This window comes from Rhinolophus sinicus, linkage group LG02 (genome assembly GCF_036562045.2).
Source record: "Rhinolophus sinicus isolate RSC01 linkage group LG02, ASM3656204v1, whole genome shotgun sequence".
Lineage (NCBI taxonomy): Eukaryota > Metazoa > Chordata > Mammalia > Chiroptera > Rhinolophidae > Rhinolophus > Rhinolophus sinicus.
The window spans coordinates 47,294,352-47,316,337 of record NC_133752.1 but is presented as its reverse complement, the minus strand read 5'-3'; the positions used below and the strand labels follow the sequence as shown (position 1 = coordinate 47,316,337).

At 35.1% G+C, this 21,986-nt stretch overlaps 1 protein-coding gene across 4 annotated transcripts in view; it reads left to right on the top strand.

The window, feature by feature from the left end:
• ARHGAP24 (Rho GTPase activating protein 24) overlaps window positions 1–21,986 on the top strand; it is a 697,105-nt gene that overhangs the window by 495,485 nt on the left and 179,634 nt on the right. The window contains exon 1 of one of the 4 annotated variants that reach the window (XM_074323911.1): window positions 15,883–16,109. The exons of 2 other annotated variants lie outside the window; for them this stretch is intronic. The gene's annotated coding sequence lies outside the window, so the exon portion shown is untranslated. Of the gene's footprint in view, window positions 1–15,882; window positions 16,139–21,986 lie in introns of those variants that run through there. One more of the 4 variants, XM_019731291.2, reaches the window with a different exon arrangement.

Genomic DNA, 21,986 nt, shown 5'->3' with positions numbered 1-21,986 from the left:
ACATATGCTTTCTTACCAGACATGAGAAAGCTTGAGTCTTCTACACTAAAAGCCTTTACAAAATGCAAAAAGCAGCATTAAACAGGATTGATATTGACATTAGCATTGTATGTAAAATCCCAAAGTCAGCATCCTATATTTTCCGTATCAGAGTGTACATCACACTTTTTTTTTCATGTTTATTTTCCATCTCTCCTAATAAATTTTAAGATCTGTGAGGAAATAGTTTTGCAATTTTTTTTAAAAAGCGTAGAATTCAATATCATATGTCATGATGAATGCCAAGGACTTTAATTAACAACACTGAGGATTTCTTGAAAACATTTTTGACTTTTTTTTTTTTAACCACCAAGAAATCTCTAAGCCAAATTTTCTTTTATTCACCTTTTCTTTAATTTATACCACCTCATACTGAATTTTAGATGCATTATCATTAGGAGACATGCTGAAGAGATCTGGTTTTCTATCTACCGTAGTGTTAGGGCTCTTATGAGGCAACATTTTAAATTGTTCTCTCCTGCAATAATCAATTCATTAAAAGTGAAAAGATTCTATACAGGGATACTTAAACAATCAATGAACAATAATAATGTGAGGGAGTCACTGAAATTTGATTAGTGACCTTTTCATTTTGTGTAGAGATAACCTTTATTGATGCCATTAACCAGACGAAACGCTGTTTTGATGCAGCTCTTTTAACCATGGAGCTTGGTATTGATTGAGAAGCAAGTTATCTGAGATTATTCTAGTGTTGATCTGTTTACAGAAACAAGAGGTACATTCCTGTCCTTTTCTCCAACCCCCAAAGTAATTGGGATTTTTTTTTTTTTAACTATCAGTTTACAGCGAGGAGAAACCAAGGACATTTTCTTACTTTTGTTCTGTTTCTGTAAACAAAAGGCTATTTAAGTGAGAGAACACTTTCTTTTTGTTCTATAAGTATTTTTGTTTTGATTATTTTTATACACTGAAATATAGCACAAATTAAGAGCACACTTTCGGAATGCTCACAAGGATGGAGACATATTAATAATTTTGTGTGGCCTACATATATCCCCTTTTCTGTTACTGTTATTCTCAGTGATCTCTCATTATTCAGCTCCTGAGTACTTCCCAGTTCAGAAAGCTTATACTACTTTACATGTGTTTATATTTAAACAAACCAGTTACATGATTTGGTTGCCCTGTAAAAGGCATGTTATGGTGGGGAAGACCTGGAGACTTTTTGCCTGTTGGCCCGAATAGCTGATTTGCTTTGAAAGGTTTGATCTGTATCTGCTTCCAATACAATAGAAATGGAATATTTGTTTAGCCTTTTAATGAATGACTTAACAAAGGAATCAAACCTTAAGCTTTAATTTCAAGCTAATGTTTAAATGAAAGTCAGCTCTTCAGTTGAATATATTTAATACATTCTAGAAAAAGAGGAGTTTACTGAAAGGTAGCTACTGCGTAAAACTGTGCTTTTCAATTTAATTTGGTGAGATTGATTTGAGAATAATTCTGTTAATGCTGTATGAATTGGATTGCGTAGTGAGTGGAATATTAGAACATGCTGTGAATGGAATAATGAAGTTTTTGTTTTGATTGATTTATAGATTTAGTGCAGAACACATAAGGCTATCTATGAATTCAGAATGAATAATTAATATTTAGCAAATAAGCCCTAGAAAAAATGGGTCAAAAGATGTACTAAGGTACAGTATAAAAAGATTTGGGAGAGAGGGATAAAAAAATTCAGAGTGAAAATGTTTTCATATTCTCTTGGTCTCCAAGCACAATACCATAGTAGTTTAAATAAAGAATTGCAGATATCCACTATTTTTTATTAGCAAGCTTCTGATATATTAAGAAACCATAATTAGGTAAAAAAATGACTATGTATTTTCAGTTTCAGAGGGACAAAAATTAGCAAAATAACTATTGAGGATAGTAGGGATAGGTAAAAAGAATAGATATGATAATTTATCATGAAAACTGAAAAATTATCATGAAAACCTGTCTAGTTCTAAGTTTCAAAGACAAAGACCAACTTTTTCAGATGGAAAATGCATTTATTTATTTATTTGTTTATCTATTTTTTAATCAGTGGCTACTGTCTTATAAAGCATGAAATGTCATCTCCAGCATAGTCCTTTGGTAAAGAAAAGTTGAGAACAGAGCAAAAATAAATTTACACTCAATAACATAGAGATGCTTTTTGTTTTGGGTTTTTGTTTTATTTTGTTTCGTTTTCCCAGAATAAATGTGTTTCATTTCTATCCTTGTGAATTACAGATTAATCTTTGTGCAAACATTAAAGATGTTGATTTGCTGCACTTAACTATTGAGTAAGATTCTTGTACTATGCAGTCTATTTTCAGCCCAAAATAACATCAACAATGGTAATACAAAATCAAAATACTTAAAGCTCTGGAGGGAAAACTCATAAAAATAATGTTCCCATTTCCTAATCCTGAGTATTATGATTCAGCCGTCCTTTTATGTATAGAAGAAGGAAATGGAGAAGAGGATGGGGGCTGGGAGAAGAAAAGTAAGTGGGAGAGAGAGAGAGAGAGAGAGAGAGAGAGAGAGAGAGAGAAGGAAAGGAGGGAAGGAGGAAGGAAAAAAAAAACTGGGAAAGAGACAATAATGAAAAATTGGGAGAAGATTTTGGAATCAATTGTACTTGCTTAGAGGTCTGGGATGCAATTTCACCCACTGACAGAACTTGCTCCTTGGCCCCTGCAGCACCTCTAGGTCCTTAAAATTGAGCCATGCTTTTACAATCAGTAGTGTGCAGATTTTTGCCACTCAACCTGTAACCCTCTGACCAATAGTATCAACTGGGAAGTTATTAGAAAATCAAATGCTCAGGTCGCCACCCACATCCCACGGCCAGAATCAGAATCTGCATTTTTAGGTAGATCCCCAGGTGATCACATACTTGTTAAAGATACACAGCCATATATGGATGGCCCTGTGTCTACTGGAAGAATATGCACTTGTTCCTGCATGACCAAGGACCAGGAACAAAGAAACATAGAGTGTGAAAATCAGAAGAAAAGTCTCCCAGGATGGAAACATAAATAAGAGGAAATGCAAAATTCCCCACTTATGCCAAGCACCTCCCCCAAGACAAGAAATCACTGAGGTCAATTACTAGCTCTAGCCTGAAAGAAGTGAACTACACTGGGTCCACTTACCTTTTTCTGCTTCTCAAAGTCAAACAAAAACTTCCTCACAATTTTAATGCTGAATAGTTTTAAATGGTGTGTTGATCCTTATGAGCTCAAGTCTTCAAGTAATGCTTTAATGTTTTGGTTTTGAATGAATTTAAATGTTTCTCCCAGTTTCACTGCTTCTAACTGTCCATTTCCATACAGATATGTGTTCTTTAGAATTTTGTGTGTGTGTTTGTTATGTATGTGTTATGTGGCCATCACACACGCACGCGTGCACGCGCGTGCGCACACACACACACACACACTCACTCACACTCACTCACATGTGAATGCTTCATCACTTTTATTGCATGCTTGAGACCAGAGCACAGTTTATGGCTTCCCATGGAAGAGGAAGAAGGTATGTCTGGGTGTATTGAAAACACTGGAAACTTGAACAGAGCAACTCAACAACAAAATCAACCTGCATTCCTGGCAGGAAAGAAGAAAAATGACATCTGTTCTTTGGCATATAGGTTTCTATAGAGGGACAACTTATTAAAGAAGAGAGAAAAATATTTTCAGATTTCAGTAGTGTATTTTAGTCACGTCAGTAGTAAATTATTGCTAGCTGATTTTAATAAATGTCAGATATGACTAGAGAGAGAAAGTAAGACCCTTCCCAAGCCATGACATCCTTGGTAGGAGTTAAACTCTGTTATCTTTGTTTTTGTCTGGCAAATGATCCTCTGATGTGTGAAATGGAGAATACAGTACGTATTTGTATATATAATGCTACAGTGCTTACATTTGAAATTTTTGTTCATCCTTGAAAGTGGCTGTTGAGGAAAGGAACTGCTCTAAAATTGAAAATCTTAAGACATTCTAAGGGTACAGCCAGAAAATCATACCAACTCCTAAAGAATCATCTGCTCAGAAGGAAAGATAAACCGTGTTCTTACAAGGTAGGAAGGGGGTCAAAGAGACTCCCCCTTACGGTCTCAGAGAAACGAGACTGTGTAGATGTGGCTGGTATGTTAACCATGAACAAAGTGAAGTAAATTGGCGTGACAAGCAGCGAATATACTATAGCAACATAATAACAATAATAAATAAAATAACTAAAAACAAAGAAACAAGATGAGAACAAATGAGAAAGCATCCCAAATATGAATTGGAAAAAAATATCTAAGATAGGATGAAAACAAGGTAGAAATCTAAATTCCTCCACAAGTACCCAATGCTGTGCATTAGAAAAGAAAATTCATTACCTAAAGACACCATGACTGCCATAGAAGTGAGCTCAAAGACAGAGTGATAAAACAACAGAAAAAGCTTCTGAGTTGTGGAGACAAATTGAAAAATTAACAATACCTTTATATATCTAAAAAATAAAGTAGAATTAAGAAAGACAGACAGACCTGCACATGAGATCACTGGCAGGAGGGAAAGAAATACTTGAAATAATTGTAGTGAAAGCAGAGTAGACATAGGCATTAGAATAATTAGCAAAAAGAAGATAGACAAGAAAGAAATAATTGGTATCCCTGAAGTGCAAAAAACGATAAACAGACTAGGAAAAATATTTAAAGACATAATGAAAGGAAAAAAAGTAGAATAAAAGAAGTACCTGAATCTGTAGATTAAATGAGCACATCAAATTGACATAAAACAGGTATCTTGTACATACCCTTGTTATCTAGCATCAAGGGAAAAGAAAAAAAATTTGCTGGCATTCAGATGATAAAATCAAGTGACATAGAAAGATGGAAAAATACAGGCTTACCTCAGACTTCTTCACAGCAATTTTGAGTGCCTGAAGACACTGAAAGTTCTGAGATTAATAAAGTGACTCCAATGAAAACGTATGCAGGCCAGCTTCAGTGGGAGCTGCAGTTATACAAAATCCATGACTTCCTGAAGAAATTACTCAAATGTGAACTTCATGAAACCAAAACTGAATCAAATAAAAAAAGCTCAGGAATGGGAATATGTGATCAAGTTCTCACAGTGACATTGAATTAATGAAACAATAGGACTAAGATTAATCAACTGCCCAAAATAGGATTATAGAACAGAATGCAGATATAATAGTATTCCTATTATTTTGTGAATATTTATATATAATAAAATGTAGGAGAAGATGGGAGGAGAGCTAGGAGGAAGTATAAGTGATAATCTCCCATATTTCTTAACCTGAGAATTCAATCATATTGTCAGAACTCAAAACTTGTGATTAAAAAAATAAGATATATTCTGCGTGTGCGCGCGCGCGCGCATGTGTGTGTGTGTGTGTGTGTATGCATGTATATTTTTAAAAATATTTCCCTAGCTCTGTGTGGGGAGAGGGTTGAGAAGCAATGTCGTAAGTGTTCAGCATTTGGTTTCTAAATGCCATTCTCCATTAAAATAAATCCAGGTGAAAAGATTGATTTAAGTCTGGAACAACGAAAGTATAGCTAAGCCTGAAACATCTTGTTGTACCAGAAATAAGGAAGTGCATGATACAATAATTGGTTGGAACCAATTGGAGAACATAAAAATTCATGAGTTTATATTACTTTCAATAAATAAGTAAACTGGTACGATGGAAAAGCTGTTTCTTATAATAGAGTCCCAACTAATAAATATAGATGACATGGAAGAGTTAGAAAATCATCAATGAATGCTAAAAGTATGGATGAGCATATGATTAAGGCAATGGATTAAAGTAAACTTCATCAATATCAGGGCAATCTGACATCATGTGCCTCTTGATACGATGCATTGAGAAGGACACAGCATCACTTCTCTGGCATTTCTGCTAAAAATGCATACCCTGAGTCTAATCTTGAGGAAATATTAGGCAAATCCAAACTGAGAGACAGTCTATAAAATAATTTGCTTTAAAATTTTCAAGCTCAATAAAGACAAGGAATGGTTGCGGTACTGTTCCAGGTTAAAGGAGAATGTAGAAAAATGACATTAAATGCAATGTGACTATTGGTTGGATCCTGAAATGGAGAAATGATAACTCTAAAGGACATTAGTGAGACAATTTACAAATTTGAATATGGCCTTTAGATTAGACAATCTTATATCAATGTTAAATTTCATAATTTTGAGAGTTGTACTAAAGCTATGTATTAGGTCTCTGAATGTTAGAGACCTCACACTATCTAAGAAAATATCCTTGCTTTTAGGAAGTACACACTGTTTACTGACAAAGGTATAAACTGTCTCCAACTTACTCTCATGATTCAGATAAAAATAATATGCATGTACATAGATTGATAGGTAGAAATTAGTAAATCAGGGTAGAGGGTATATGGGTTTTGTTTGTGATATTCTTACAGTCTTTCTTTAAGTTTGAAATTATGCCAAAAAAGTTATAAAAACCTAATGATGACTCATACATCTATTATAGCCCTTCTGCCTTGCACAATTATTTCTGTTGCCATATCCATCTGAGTGAAAACAGGCATCTCCAAAGTTTGTTACTAAACAACATATACTAATGCGTGCACGTTTCTTTCATATGTTTATAAACTACACACGTATTATATATCTAACTTTTCATTGGAGTGCCACATGTCTCAGTCTTTGTTCATCTTTTCTAACTACACTCACTCTTCTGGTGATCTCGTCTGTTCTTATATCTTTAAATATCTTCTGCTTGTCAATATCAAATTGAGTCTGAAGAACAGAAACATTCTAACATTCCACAACACCTCTCCCCATGACTGAAGTGTATGTTGTCTCATAGGAAGATATTACTAGTATAGATGATGATAGATTCATTGAATAATGTGAAGGGAAAAAAACGTAAGAGTTGAAGCTCATTGCAAGGCCAAGGACTATCAAATGTGGTTTCAAGAATGAAAACATACAGAATACACTGACTAAAATTTCTAAGAAACATAAAATTATTTTCTGGATAGGCTAAAACTGCCAGTAATTATCTTCCTAGTTCAATAACTGCTGGCTGAAGGCTGGCTTAGAGTAGTGTTTTGTGTTCTAGAAAGGCTGTAGGAATCATACTGGCATCTCTTATCTCAGACACTATAAATTCAACGAGGATACTGGGATTGATAGACCCAAGAAGGCATTGATGAAAATGAGGGCGACATTACAGATACCTAGTTATGATGAAGGAAGGGATCTATTCAAGTAGGACTTTTTATTACTTAGTGGTAATATAGTGATGATGAAAGATACAGTATTCAGGTTTGAAACAGACCTTCTCACACAGAGCAATGATTAATAGACATTCAAAGAAGCAATTATTGAACACTTGCTCAGAAGGAATGGATGCTACTGATGTCAATTCACATATGGTTGTTTCTTGGCAACGTCACCCACATTGATGAGATTAGGGTTCTTAAGGTGATTCGGCTATTCATGCAAATAGGTAAACATTTATTAAGTACTTATTTTGCTGAGCATCTTGACTGCCAGTAAAAATGTTATTGCAATTAATTTTCTTTGCCACCTAATAAGTTGTACAGATAGGTCCAGGGGTTTAAGGATGGAGGAAAGATTTTGTGATGGGAAAAGAGACACATTCGTTACTATGCTTGCTTGCTTGTTTCTAAAGATCAACAAATTGAATAACTTCCAAAACTGGGGTAAAGGAAGATAATGTTTTGTTTTTCAAAACCAGATTTATGGATGTACCTATGTACTATGTGTGTAAATATACATGTTTGTGGGTAGATATAGATTAGATAGACAGACAGATAGATACCTGAATGGACACACAGCAACTGTTGAGAGTGATGAATTCTTAAAAATAGTATTGGTGAGGGTTGAAAGGATAGGAACGTTAAATTTTACATTATCCACTTCCTTATTATTTATATTTTTATAAGGAAATATGTTACTTCTGTATTGAAAAGGAATCAAAATAAGATGAGGGAAAAGTCCAGCTTCCTTATATTTAGTTGCATTGATGGTTGAGGTCCAATAGCACAGAGTCGATGGACATTTTTTTTCCTTATTTTCTGAACCATGCTTGTGTGTCTAGGAACTTGTCAAAAGTTATAGACAAGGAAGATGCCTCCTGTAATCATTTCCAACATTCTGTCTTATAAATGTGAATTCATTCTTTTCATGTGAAACATGACAGCATAGGGAAGCGATTTTACACTTCTAACAGAAATCTTCTTCTTCTGTGTAAACTCACTAAGCTTGATCCTCGGTGTATTGTGGGAGCCCAAAGAAGCTGAATATTTAAAAATTATGAAGCACAGTGTGATTCGTCGTTTTACATCTGATGACTTTTCCCCTAAGAAAATCCTAACAGTCCTCTGATTATCTGCTAAAAAAATGAAATGTCACCCCACTGCCTATGTTTGTATTGTCAGGAGTCTTAAAAAAATCATTATTATTGTTGTTATAGGGTTTTTTTGTCAGTAATTGTCTGTTTAAATTTCTTTATGATGCAATAGCTATCTTTCCAATCCTCATAGATAAATAAACCTTACACAAATTTAAAACATATGGGAGATAATTATCTTATAGAATAGTCACATTTCACATCTGTAAAAAAACCTCTGAGGTAATCTTACTAAATCCTCTCATTTTATATGGGAGAACACTAAGCCCCAGTGAAGTGAAGTGTTTTGTCCAAGGTCATACAGCTAGTTGCTGACAGAACCGAGGTTGAAAAACTAATTAATTTTGGTTATCTCCTGTCCTGGGAATGTTTGCTACCAGTGCTATGCCCATCCTTCCCTTTGTCTAGCCTAGTAAGGAAGCTTGCCGTATAAGAAAGGTTGTCCTTATTTCAGTTTCAAAAGAATTCAGGAGTGGGGCAGGAGAGTGGATTGAGGTTTGATTTAGTTTGGTGTTTATTAATGTTGACTCACTAATGATTAATGTATCAAAAAGTAAAACCTGTGCTTATGTTTAAATCAAAATAGCTAGTGGCATCCGTCTATGTCATCTTTACCACTATAGTTTATAGCTAAAATGTTTATGTGTATACATTATATGAGAGATGAGCCACTGTATACCTGTCATCTGTGACTCATATAATGAAGTCTTTTTCATTGTTCTGTATCATTTTTTAATAAAATAAACTATGGAACCAAAATAATTACTATATCCCAAATGGTTCAGTTGACCTGGCCTTTGTACATATATTGAACACCTTGTCTAAGTTGTGTAAGAATTCTGACTTTTCTTTGTCTTGCCTCACTTTAGGAGACAGTTACTCTAAGACTGATGACCTCTCTCGATAGAATCATCTCCCGAAGGTGAGGTGTAATGCCCACCTCTAGGTAGAGTGGAGTATATCCAGGTTTGCCTATAAAAGCCCAGGTTTTTATCTGTCATCCCATTATAATTACAAATAGTGCCTCTTTTTACTCTGAAAGAGTCAGCTTTGGACAATAAAGTGTATGGTTACTCCACCCATAGTGGATGCGAACTATGCTGGAGAAGGAATTGCCTTATTCCAACTTTAAGGCAAATCAGCATTTTTTTCCTGTTTGAGCTATATCTGCCCCTTTCTGTTTTTAAAATCTTAAGTGTTTCACCTCTTGCCTTTCTAGATTCATTGAAACTGATTTATCTTTCAAACTTCATTCTACTCAAAACTCAAAAATTTGACTTGATTGAAGTAGGGTATCTGCCAAGTCCATTTTGGGTTCAACTAGCTGCCCTAATGTAGCGTGTGAGTAAACCTCCTGGGCTTCAAATAATTAGATTATCAAGAGGAATTTGATGAAGGATTTGTGCTTTGCAGGGTAGCTAAACATGGTGTTCCATGGAAACAGTGCAAATACAATTGTTTGTGTGTTGGATCTCAACTCTGAACATGCTCATGCCTGGAAAACCTAAGCAGTTCAGCCTAAGGAATCTCTTAAGATATGGCCAACTTATATTCCAAAAAATATCTTCAAATCTAGTCATCCAAGTTTTAAAAGGCACTCAAAAGTTATGATCTGAAAGAAACATGTAGTGTAAAGAATGTGGGCTTTGCAGTCAGATGGAGTTCAAATACTGCTATCTCTGTTTCAATATGTACACCTCAGCTTCCCCATCTGTAAATGGGGAGAGCTTCTGAAAAATGTCTTTAACATAATGAGGACTTACTACATTTTCATACTATTCTAACACTAGATACATTTTTCTGTAATGATTTTACAGACATTTTGGATGTCATTTTGTCTTTCCCACATCTTTCTACCTGTGGAAAATTTTAAATATCTTTTGAGGCCATCTCTGCCCCTCAGTCCCTAATTTCAGACCACCACAATGTCTTATTTGGCTAAAGAAACAGCCTCTTAAGTAGTCCTTTAGACCACCTGTCCCTAAATTCTTTCCCCTCTTAGCATTCTAAGTACAAAATATCCCTGTTTAAAATCCTTCAGTAGCTGTCTGTTGCCTTCAGGATAAAAACCAAATTCCTGAGGCTGGATTTTGCCTATATTTCCTTCTGCATGTTTTATCTATTAGTCTGTCTTTTATTCTACATTACGGCTCTATAGAACCACTTGAAGTCATCCAAGAGTTCCCTATCTCCTGCCTGGGATGTTAATCCTTTCCCCCTCCTTCTGCTTTCAGAATGTACCCTGGTTTTATCATCTCAGAGAAGCCTTCTTTGGTCTCTTCCTATATTGACTCCATGTTACTTTGATGTACTCTCCTGTAACCCCAGGCTGACTTCCCTAATAGTCTGTAAACTTCTCCTACCTCCAAAAGATCAGCTTCCTGACATGGGATTTTGTCTTTTTCTTTATACCCAAGCATTGCACATTATTTGGACTCATACATTTATGCTTCAACAAATTGAAGGAAGGAAAGAAAGAAAGGAAGGAGCGCAGGAAAGAAGAAACTTTTATGTTCCTAGGGAAATTTGTATTCTTGATAAAGAAATATCATCATCCCTGAAGTAAAAAAGAATAATTATACAAACATCATTACCTAGAACATCAAAGCCTTGTCCATAGAAGACCATTAATAAATATTTGTAATTTTGATTCATTGACTAAATAAATACCACTTACTTACTCAAATTAATATACACTTAGTACCATAAAAAAGGGCACTTTTTTCAAAAATGATTTTAAATGATTTTATTCATCACTGAATAGCAAGAGTGTTCAGGCAAGAAATTTCCTCTACCTGAGTATCCTGGGGATCACAGCTGCTTTGGCACTTGGGGAGTCATTTTCTTCCAAATGAAGAATCACTTTCTCTCTCTCTCTGTCTGCCATTACACAGCCACCTTTCTAATGTGGCTGGACCCAGAGTGTGTTGAGCCAGTCACATTATCCCACAATGTGCCTGAGCCCCAGGACCCAGAGAGGTTGACTTATTAGAACAGGTAATTAGGAAGCAGTAGGAAGAGACAGAGGACAAAATCTAATTTACAGCTCACTAGAGAGCTCTGAATCAGTGTGGAGGACTGGGGTGGGAGATTAAATCATCTGTGAGCTCACCTCTCTAAAATTATTTTGTCTACCCACTTTTCATTTAGAAAACATATGTTATGAATGCAAGGACTTAGCTTCTGCTCCTGAAGAATTGGCAGGTGAGAGCAATTTCTTGAAACTGCCTGAAAAGGATAGAATTAGCTTTAGGATATCTGCTATTGCTATAAGGGCAACTACTATAGAGTTCAGGAAACAAAGGAGATGTCCTGAAGCTCTTAGGACCTTCTAGTAAATGCAATCATGTTCTCTAGTTAGGTGCGTATATCCGTAGAGAATATTCTGGTAAGTCAAGGGTATATTCTGGCCTTTGTGTTCACCAGATTCACAGGTTGAGAGGCACCTTGTCTAGATACGAATGCCTAGAGCCCAATGGGGGCTCTTTCCTAATTTCCCGCGATGCCTAGCTCTGAGCCACAAGGAGATTTGCAGTTCAGTCAACTGCAGACTGGATTCATCTTTGCCTTCATGCTTACAGACTTATGTGAGGTGTTTGTTGACTGAAGAGTAGTAACTCAGGCAGGAAATATAATTCACTCATTCAAAAATATTTGTCAAATGCCTATTTTATAGTAGATACTGTTCTGCACACTGGGAATAATGTGGTTTAAGAAATCTAAATCGTACGCTTCTTATATTATTTATAATTTCTAATATATTTCTGATCTTACAAAACTTATTCTAGAAGAGATACAGTAAACATATTTAAGCTACCTAACCAACTAATTAAATGAATGAATAAGTAAAAAATAACCAAAGGTAATTTTGGATAGTGGCAAGTACTATGAAGAAAAATCAAAATAGCTGAGGTGGCGATGCCAGTTCGATTCCCTGCATGGGCCACTATGAGCTGTGCCCTACTTAAAAAAAAAAAAAAAAGAAAAAAAAAGAAAGAAAAGAAAATCAAAATAGGGAAATGATGCAGAGAGTATGTGTGTGTGTATATATATATATATATATATATATATATATATATATAGTGGGGAGGATGATTAGATAGAGTGGTCAGGAAATTTATTTTCTGGAGAGGTTGCATTTGAGATGAGTCTTGAGAACTGAGAAGGAGTTCTGAGAAGGAGGTGAGGATATGAGGGTGGAACATTCTAGAGAAATGGAACATCAGGTTAGGAAAGCAGTAGGAAATTAAACTAGGGAAAAATTAGGCAGGTAGGCATAATTAGTCAATTGGATTTATACTGAGAACAAAGATAAATTATTGTAGGGATGAGGCAGGGGAATTGTGGGAAATCATTAGAGGGTATGAAACGGGATAATGGGAAACCATTGGAAGGTAAAAAGCAGGAGAAGGATGGAAAATTATTAGGGGGTATGAAGAGGGGAATAATCACTCTGACTGCTATGAGGAGAATAGATTGTGAGAGGAGATGGGTAACAAAGTAAGCATGAGCTTGAATTGGTTTAAGAGAGATAGTTGATGCTTGGGATTTTTATTTGCATTAATTTCATGAGACTTAAAAACTTCCGTTTATGAAATCTGCTCCCAAGCACAGAATATTACAATTCAGTAGCTATTCATGCAGTCACTTCCCTTCACTGCTATCACAAAAGAGCTCTCTGGGATTCCTTAGTAAAAGCCTTCTTCTAGTGTTACGGTAAACCTGAAAACTGAGAGGAGGAGATCAAGAGTTAGAGAATTCCTGGCCTGTGTTAATATAGTCTGCCCTGAAGTTCACCTCTCCTGTAAGTACTTCTTCCATCAGTGAAATTCAACTCCCCAGGTCCAGCCTTAATAACACTAACTATGCCCCTCTAAACTACCCTAGGATTCTGAAATTCAGAGCATGCCTGGAATATGTAGGGCAACTATGTCCAAAGAGGTGAAATATAGAGGGACAAAACAAAATTGTTTTCAATAGTGGTCTATCGTTGTGCTATTTCAGATTGTGTTGAATTCACATATTGACAGCACATGCTTCCCTTCCAATGGGTAGAAATGAACCATGTCATGAATTACAAAGTAAGTTTGAGGGCCAATTTCCTGTTGCTTGCATTGGTCACCAAAATTGCTAGTTCCCTCTTTGCTTAACCTATTTTGAGACACTTTGGTGCTTGAATTCAATACCTATAATCTATTGTCTGTGGCTCAGCCCTCTTCTGTTCTAAACAAGCTGCTGGTACATGGCTTCTTACACCTTCCTTCCTGAGTCCACCCAACAACCCTGAATCACCCTGACGACACCTTCCATCTAAATCTCTGTGTCTCCTCACAGCTGACTTCTCTTTCAAAGTTTTACTCATATTTCCTTCCTGCTCCTTCTAACAGACAAAAGGCAAAATGTTCAAATCAAAAATAAAGTTTAAGAAGTAAAAGAAAAATACAGAATGCTTTTAGTAAAGCCAAGTCATACATATCAGTGTGTCAAACTCTTGTTATCTTTGTCATATTATCAGTAGTGTTACATGTAAATGTAGATGTTAATGTCTTTGGGATTTACCTTTGCATAGAGCTCAATTAGACAACATTAATTGAGAATGAAAGGAGAATAGGATCCTTCCATTGTGTCAAAAAGCACAAAGTGGTTTTGCAAGATTTTATTCTCAATGTTTATATTTTGAATCCCAGGTGTTTATTTGTCAGGGTTGGAAAATTGATATAGTATCCATTAATTGTTTGACATTTTGGTAAATATATTTCAAAAAATACCTAATTATCCATTTTAAAAGTATACTTTTCTAATTATTTGATCACAGTTACATTGCTTTTTTGCCAAAAACCAGGGCAAGAGTAGATATAACATGATCTTAAAAGTAGATGAGAAATATCAAAATCAAACAATGAAATTCTGAGCTAAAGAATGAGTAACAGTTTGAAAATGGGTCTTGAATGATCTGAGCATTTGCTAATTATGTCTTGAATTGTAGCATATAAAGTATATTCGGCTTTAATATTTTAAGGAACCAGATCAAATAGAAAGGTTAATAGTGACCAGAGCAATTTCAGTTCAGACCACTTCATATTTTGGCTTATTTCACCCAAGGATGGATGTTGTTGAGAGTGGGCAACTCAATGGGTAGGATATAAATAAACTTTGGACACATGCTTAAAGTGTGAGAATAGATAAAAGGTAGTTAGAGAAAATTGGCCTACTTCTCATTTAAACCCTTTGATTTTATTTGAAAATTATGCAATTATCTTAAAAAGCTATTGCTTGTCAGTTTTTATATTCCACAAGCGAAAGATGAGGTAAGTTTATTAATGTTCAGTTAATATTTGCTAAGTAAGTGAATGAATGAATGAATGAATGAATGAATACATTTCAGAAAGGAAAATTTTAAAAAAATATTTAAGGACTTCACTCCTTCAGTTAGAGGAAAAGAATGTCTTTATATATAAGTAGGAAATTTTATGTGACAGGCAGCAAATAAAAATCATTATACTGCTTCTCTTTTATTTAACAAAATATGTAATCAGTAATGAAGAATAAGCTTGTAATCTTGATTGAATAGAATCAAGAATAAACTTGTGAACTTGTATTCTTGATCAGTAATCAAGAATAAACTTGTATGGTTAAAAAAAAAAAAAAAAAAAACTTCACAAATTGGAAGTGGGGATTTGTGGAAATAGTAATGTGTTTCTAGTTCAAGAGCCATGTAGCAATATCACTGATACAGGGCAGAAGTTAAAGACTGTGTCTAACATCTGTCACAGCAGCATCCCTTACAGAAGTAGTCCTCAGTAAGGACTAAGGGATATTAACCTTCCCTGAAAAACGGCAATCCTAAGACATAAAAATATTCTGCAGGATCAGCAAAGGAAAAGATTATATCCTAAGTATGCAAAAAAATGGAGCATTATAGGAAAACTTTCAGTATTAATAAATTTAAAGTGGAGGGAAATGTTTTCTCTGAGAACAGATGGTTCTTATATTATAATTGTGTGACAGCTCCCTGCCAACTCATTTGGTTATTATACAGGATACAGAAGAAAAGGGTAAATTATTTTGCCTCAGGTACGCCAGTGTAGTGTCAAGAGCACTGAATTAGGAGTTGTGAAACCTGGTATCTATTGTTAACTGTGGCACTAATTAGCTACGTCTGTGAACTTGTACAAATTTTATTTTCTCTGGACATCAGTTTCCTTATCTATAAAATGAAGGCATTGGGCTAAATTATATTCAAGAGTCTTATGTACTTTCTATGGTTCTCATTTCTTTTTCTTCTTCTTCTTCGGTTTTTTTTTTTTTTTTTTTTTTTTTTTTTTTTGGTCTTTTTCTAAGTGCTCAAATACTACATTATTTAAGGTATTGTAGTTTTTTTTCCCTCCCCTCTCTGTCTCTTTCTTCAATATATGGGATAGGAGGATACTGAGTAAGTCTGAAGGGAAGAAGGAGGAAGAAAATTAGCTACAGGAAGAGTTTATATCCCCCTCTACAAGAAAACTTAAATATAGCTACCACCGCTTTGAAAGGAATGGTTTATGTCCAAAGAGCATTTTCCAGACAAGCTCTGTGCTTTTTTGCCAACAGAATTAACTTTAGACTGAAGGCAGTAGACAGTTAAACGAGAGTCGGCACTGGAAACAGCTGTGAGTAGACAAGACCAGTTACTTATAAGGTACTGTTTTTTACTCACTGAAATCTCCTTCAGGGTTCATTTGTTTCTGGGCACAAGTATTCCGTGGTCATTTGACTTTTTCCCCCCACTTTACCTCTGTTCTGAGAAAAAGCACAATGTTTAAAATATCTTAGCTTTTCAGCTGTAGTGTTCTGTCGCTGTTGATATTTGCCGCTACTAGAATTTTATTTTGTTTTGTGTTGTTTTCAGGAACCAAATGATTGTCGTTGTTATTTTAAAGTAAAGTTTAACTTTGTTCTTTCGTTGCATCTTGTCGTGGATGTTTTTTATGCTTATTGTTTGTGTGGGATAAAGAGGGATATGCTTTAACATTACAGAATGTACAGAATGTTCTTGACTAAGGGGAGGGATAGGTTAATGCATCTTCAACTTGAAATATAGAACCAATATAGAGCCAATCAGATAAGAGGACCAGGGCAGGGCAGCTCCAAGCATTTTAACTGATTTGGTGGAGGCTAACTGACCTCATCATAGCTTAGAAGATCTGACCTGGAAAACATAGTTTTTGAAAGGGGGTTCTACTGCTCTAGTTTGCTTCTGTACTTAATTGTTAATTTTAACTCTTCCTCCCCTCATTCCCATTTATTTTTAAAAATCCTGCTAAACCTGCTTTAAAAAAAAAATGTATCTTGTTTAAGCTCATCCACTTTAAAGGAACTACATTCCTAAGAAGAGTGACATTTGCAATAAGATTTCAAATCACTGAACTGTGGAAAGGCTCTAGAAACAAAAGGGGAATAGCCCAAAGTGGCAGTGGAGTGGACGGAAAAAACTGTCTGCTCTCCTGTCATCTGAGGTGTCACTCTTTTCCCAGAAGCCTGGATAGCTAATATGTATTTGCTGCTGTAAAGACACAAATACTAGAGACAATTAAGGAGTTCTATTATATATGGACTTTCCAATAAGTGACACTTACAAGTTTACTACTGATAACTCCAAGTTTTAGAAAGAATTTGGCCATTTGGGGATAGTTAACTTTCTGAGATCTACTCTATACTTTGATATTTCCCTAGAGGGGACTACATTTAACGTTTTCTGAATTACTCAGCATTCTCCTCATTGATACACATTATAGAACTATCCTATAATGTAATGATACTGTGGAGGCCTATTCTGTGGTGTAAGGCTATTACTTCTTAAGTAAAGAGATAACATAATCACTATAATTCCTGAATTGTTTTTATAGGACTTTTTTTTTCTCTGCTGTGTCCACTATCCCTATGGAAGTGTGACTTCGGTATTTATTGGTGTGGACAATTTGCATTCCTCTAACAACTCCTGTTAACCTCAACCACCCCTTTATAATTATTATTTCTTTTGTGCTATGCCCAAGAAAAAAAAAAGTTTATAAGAAATTATGGGTGCAATAAGAGGCAATAACATTATCCAAGGGCCTAAAACTTTCTCCTATGAAAAAAATGCGTGTGCCAAAGGGCATGGACACAATGACATCTATTTTAGGTGCTCAGAAGACTTTTGGTTTGTATCCAAGTTGTTCGTTGTGTTCTGTAGTAGAAGTTGCCATGGAAGTGATGGAAGTGGCTCAGGGATAAGTAAGGCATTGATGTATCTGATGAGGGAAGTGCTGTTCGTTCTCCTTTTTATAAAGTTACTGGAGGTATGTAATCAGTGGCGAACCAAATTCCAAGGGGCAGACTTAATCTTAATCAAGTGCTAAGTATTTTATTTTAGTCCCATTCATGCATATACTGTTTATATACATACGCTATTCACAAGCATACATGGCTGAGAAGGAGTATAATAATGCTTTGTAGGAAAGAGAGAAAAGGAAAACAATATTCATCCTTTAGTCTGTATAGTTCTTCTGTATAGAGATTATGCTTTGGGGGGGAAAAATAATGCAAGGCTAATTTTCTAAATATTTTTATTTCTTTAACGGTGTCCTTGGTTACTTGCAACTTCTTTAAAATGAAAATACTATAAAGCAATCTTATCAGCCATGTACATTGAATAAAGTTGCATAATATGTGTTTTCTTATATTCAATGTATTTTATGTTGTGCATTTCAGAACAAAAGAAATCACTATTTTCTCAATGGCCTTGAGAATGATTGAAGTCACTTTTATTAATCCCACTCTACACACAAAAAAAGTAAAACTGGGTATACTAGACAGATACATGAAATTATAAACTGAGTCCAGGGCAATTCTAAATTCCAACTTTCATTAGAGTGGATTGCTAATTACTTGATCATACATCTTTATTTAGAAATATGTTGTGAGGCTTTTTGTGTTAGATGACCTTTTTACTTGTTATTTTTTTTTACATGCATGTTTCACAGTCACTGTTTCTGGGTGTTAATTATTTCTGGGTGTTAAAGCATCTTGTGGTGTATATGACAAACTAATTTCTGTTTCAAACAATGAGTTAGGGACTGCCTTTTGCTGCAGCAATGAATTTAGGGTCTACATATGTTTGGAAGCATTATCTAAAAAGATAAATTTTGCTTATTTTTGCTCCTTTTTTCAGTTAAATTGCATGAGTTATTTTAAAATAAGTTGTTATTCCAATTGAAACACAGCTCTTTAAAATTAAAAATATGCTATTTTAAGTCAATGCAGTAAAACTTTTCTTTACTTGACTAAGTCTTTCATTTTAATCAAAATTTAATTTTCATATTCATATCTAGTTAGGGAATTTGACATACGAAAGGATATGTATTTTACATGAACTATACTACCACAAGGCCTAAACTTAAAATTCCTCAAAACTCACCACCAATATGAATACACATTTTGGAAGACTTCTATTTAGAAAATGCTTTATAAAACTAGAAAAGGAAAAAAAACCACTGAAATCAATTAATGCATGTTAGTGTTCACTAATAATGCATTGTTAGGGTCCTTCTAAGCACAACCTCATAAGAATTCTCCAGAAGCCTCAGAACCTACCCTCTTATGAACTAGAGTTCAGTGAGCAAGATTTATGGTTTGCAAGGAGCTGTCAAGTTTAATGCTGTAGGATGTGGACAGGTGAGAGAAGCTATCAATATTTCCCAAGGTGTCGAACAGTGAAACATAATTGCTTTGTTCTTGTAAAAATCCACATTTAGTTCATTTTCAGTTATAACCTCTCAGAAAAGATGCCCAAACTGACTCAAATGTATACTGATATATTGAATGTCTTCGTTTAATGTACTAAATTGGTATTTTTGGACAATTTAAGAGCTGATATGGTCAAAGACCAAGGTTCTTTTTGGACTGCTTGGTCATACAATCAATGTTTGTTGAATGAATATAACTTCCGGTCCTTAAATTAAAAGGACATTAACAAATAAAATGATACTAAAACCATTATGCTTTACTTCATGTTTTATTATTGGAGTACTTACTATTTTCACTGCTGGGTCATGCTAAAACACAAAAACATCATTAAGCAGCATTAATAAAGCTATTAGCTATTAATAATTTGTAGCTATTAGTAAATAATAATTTGGAACTGTAAATTGTTATAAAAAAAAAAAAAAAGCGTCAGGTGCCAACAGTCAATAATAACTTAAAAAGTAAAGTTGGAAAACCGGGAAGGTGCTATGGAATTTCTACATACAAATGCTGCTATTATTTTACTTTATTAATGTTTTTTTATTATGCTATTTAATTGGTAAAAATCGCAGGAAATTAGAACAAATAAATATGCCTGGCTCAAAGACAATTTTATAGACCAAATACGATTTGGTGATCTTAAAATTTTTTAAGGTAGCTTTTAAAGATTATGTAAGTTATAGAGCTCTAGGTAAACACTGAAATCTTTCCAAACTAAATAATAGTAATAATAATAATCCTAAGGAGCAATTTCCTTTTGTTTAGCTTCTCTCCCCAACCCATGTGCTTTTGAATATGTTTAATACCACGTGTGTCGTGGGCAGTGCTTCTCTGCAACACAGTGCTAGTGTCACAGGGAAGACAGCGTGGAAGCTCTCCATCTCCACACTTGAAAACATTACAAGCAGAACTGAGTACAATGAAAATGAAGACAACCTTCCTCTAACTTTGGGTGTAAAATGCCCTACATAACTCACAAGGGAGTTAACCGTCATAATTATGAAGAGAGGGACAATATTAAAGGAAAATAAATTATTGTCACCAATGCCACCGTCTGGTGGATTCATTCCTATTGTTAGATTTTTCCTTGTGTCTGTGTGCATAATATGGTATCAATATTTTGTTTTTACAAAATTGGCTTAATACTGCACATTTAGATTCCACCTTTTTTCATTTAACAATTTATTGGGAATTTTTTCTGTATCATTCAGAACGCTTTGGAGGAAAAACCAATTTACTACTGCATAATATTCTATTCTATGGCTATACTGTGCATAATATATTAAACACGTCCTCCATTGTTGGGGACCTACATTGTTTCAGTGTATTCTGTCATGAATAAAATAAGGATAAGCATGCATTGGCATATGATTTTTACTCATTGGGTTATTTTCGGTCTGTAATGACTTAGAAATCAACAAGTCCAAATCCTTCTTTTCACAGAGTAGAGGAACTAAGTTCAGAAATATTGTTCATCTAGTACCTAGGCTTCTGGCTTTCAATCTAATTTCCAAATTCATCCAGAAGTAATGACTAGATGATAAATGTATTCTGGGGCAAGAGGTGAAAGCACAATTTCCTTCTGTCTGAGTAAGAGGCCAACCATGTACCCTATTCTCTGAAAAATCTCCAGGGAACGGAAGGGTTCTCATGCTAAAGGAAGAGCTCAAGATTCTGTGCCAGAGTCTTTATTACACAAGGGGTGATAAACATACAATAGCTCTGGGAACATTTAAAATAGCTGTCATTTTGTTAATGAGTATTTGCTAAAGCATTTCCTGGGCCACTGGTGTTTATGGAACTTTTAAACAAAATATTTATGAAGATGAAACTAGGACTTGCTTCATAAATTATGTCCTTTCACTTGCCCCTTTGCTTTTCCTTAGTGCACAACCAAAGTTCAAGCCTCTGCTACACTACAAACAAATAAACAAACACTCAATTTTCTCAACTAAGGTTTCTCTTCCTGATGCGAAGAAAAATTTTTATTTTCTGTGTCTGTTTAATCTCCTCCTTCTGACTCTATAACCCTTTGTCGTTTGGCATTTATTTCTACCACAATACTGAAATTTCCTCTCAGGGATTGCTAATGATTTGCTGCAAAATCCAACAACTTTCTATCTCTGCGCTCACCTTTGCGCTTTTTGTCATTTATACTGTTTACTGTCCTGCTCTTCTTGTCTTCTGACGCTGGGAATCTTGTAGTAGCCTGTGGTTCCGCTTCTTTTTTCTTCACTCTTTTTTGAAGGCCGCTGTCTTTCTACCTCCTTGTTCTGGGTGTCGGTGTTTGTCTCATTTCTCCCCTTTATACTTCCTTCCTCAGACGATTGCATCCAGTCTCATGGCTTCAATTTAAAGCCCGATCTAGAGATCTGGTCAGCAAGTCCTCTTCTGACTCACACTTTGTATGAATTATAATGAAGATCCCCTACCTGTGGATGCACAGCGTTCAGATTGGGGTCTTGAGCTTGGCAGGGAACTGGGCTAGATTTCAGCCCCAGCTTGACTACACCACCTTGCACAGCTGCCCTGCTAGCCAGAGCTCCCTGTATGATGCTGTCTCTCTCGGGTATTCTAGTGCTTCGAACTCCATAGCGTTCCTGCGCTCAAACCAGCCTTTCATCTTTTATATCCTTCCTCACGTCCTATACACACAGGTGACAGTTATTACAGAATTGTATATATATTCTTGGCATTTGTTTTTCCAGGTCATTAGAAATGAGTATCCAGGCAGACATGTCCAATATAGCCTCCTAGTTTATCCC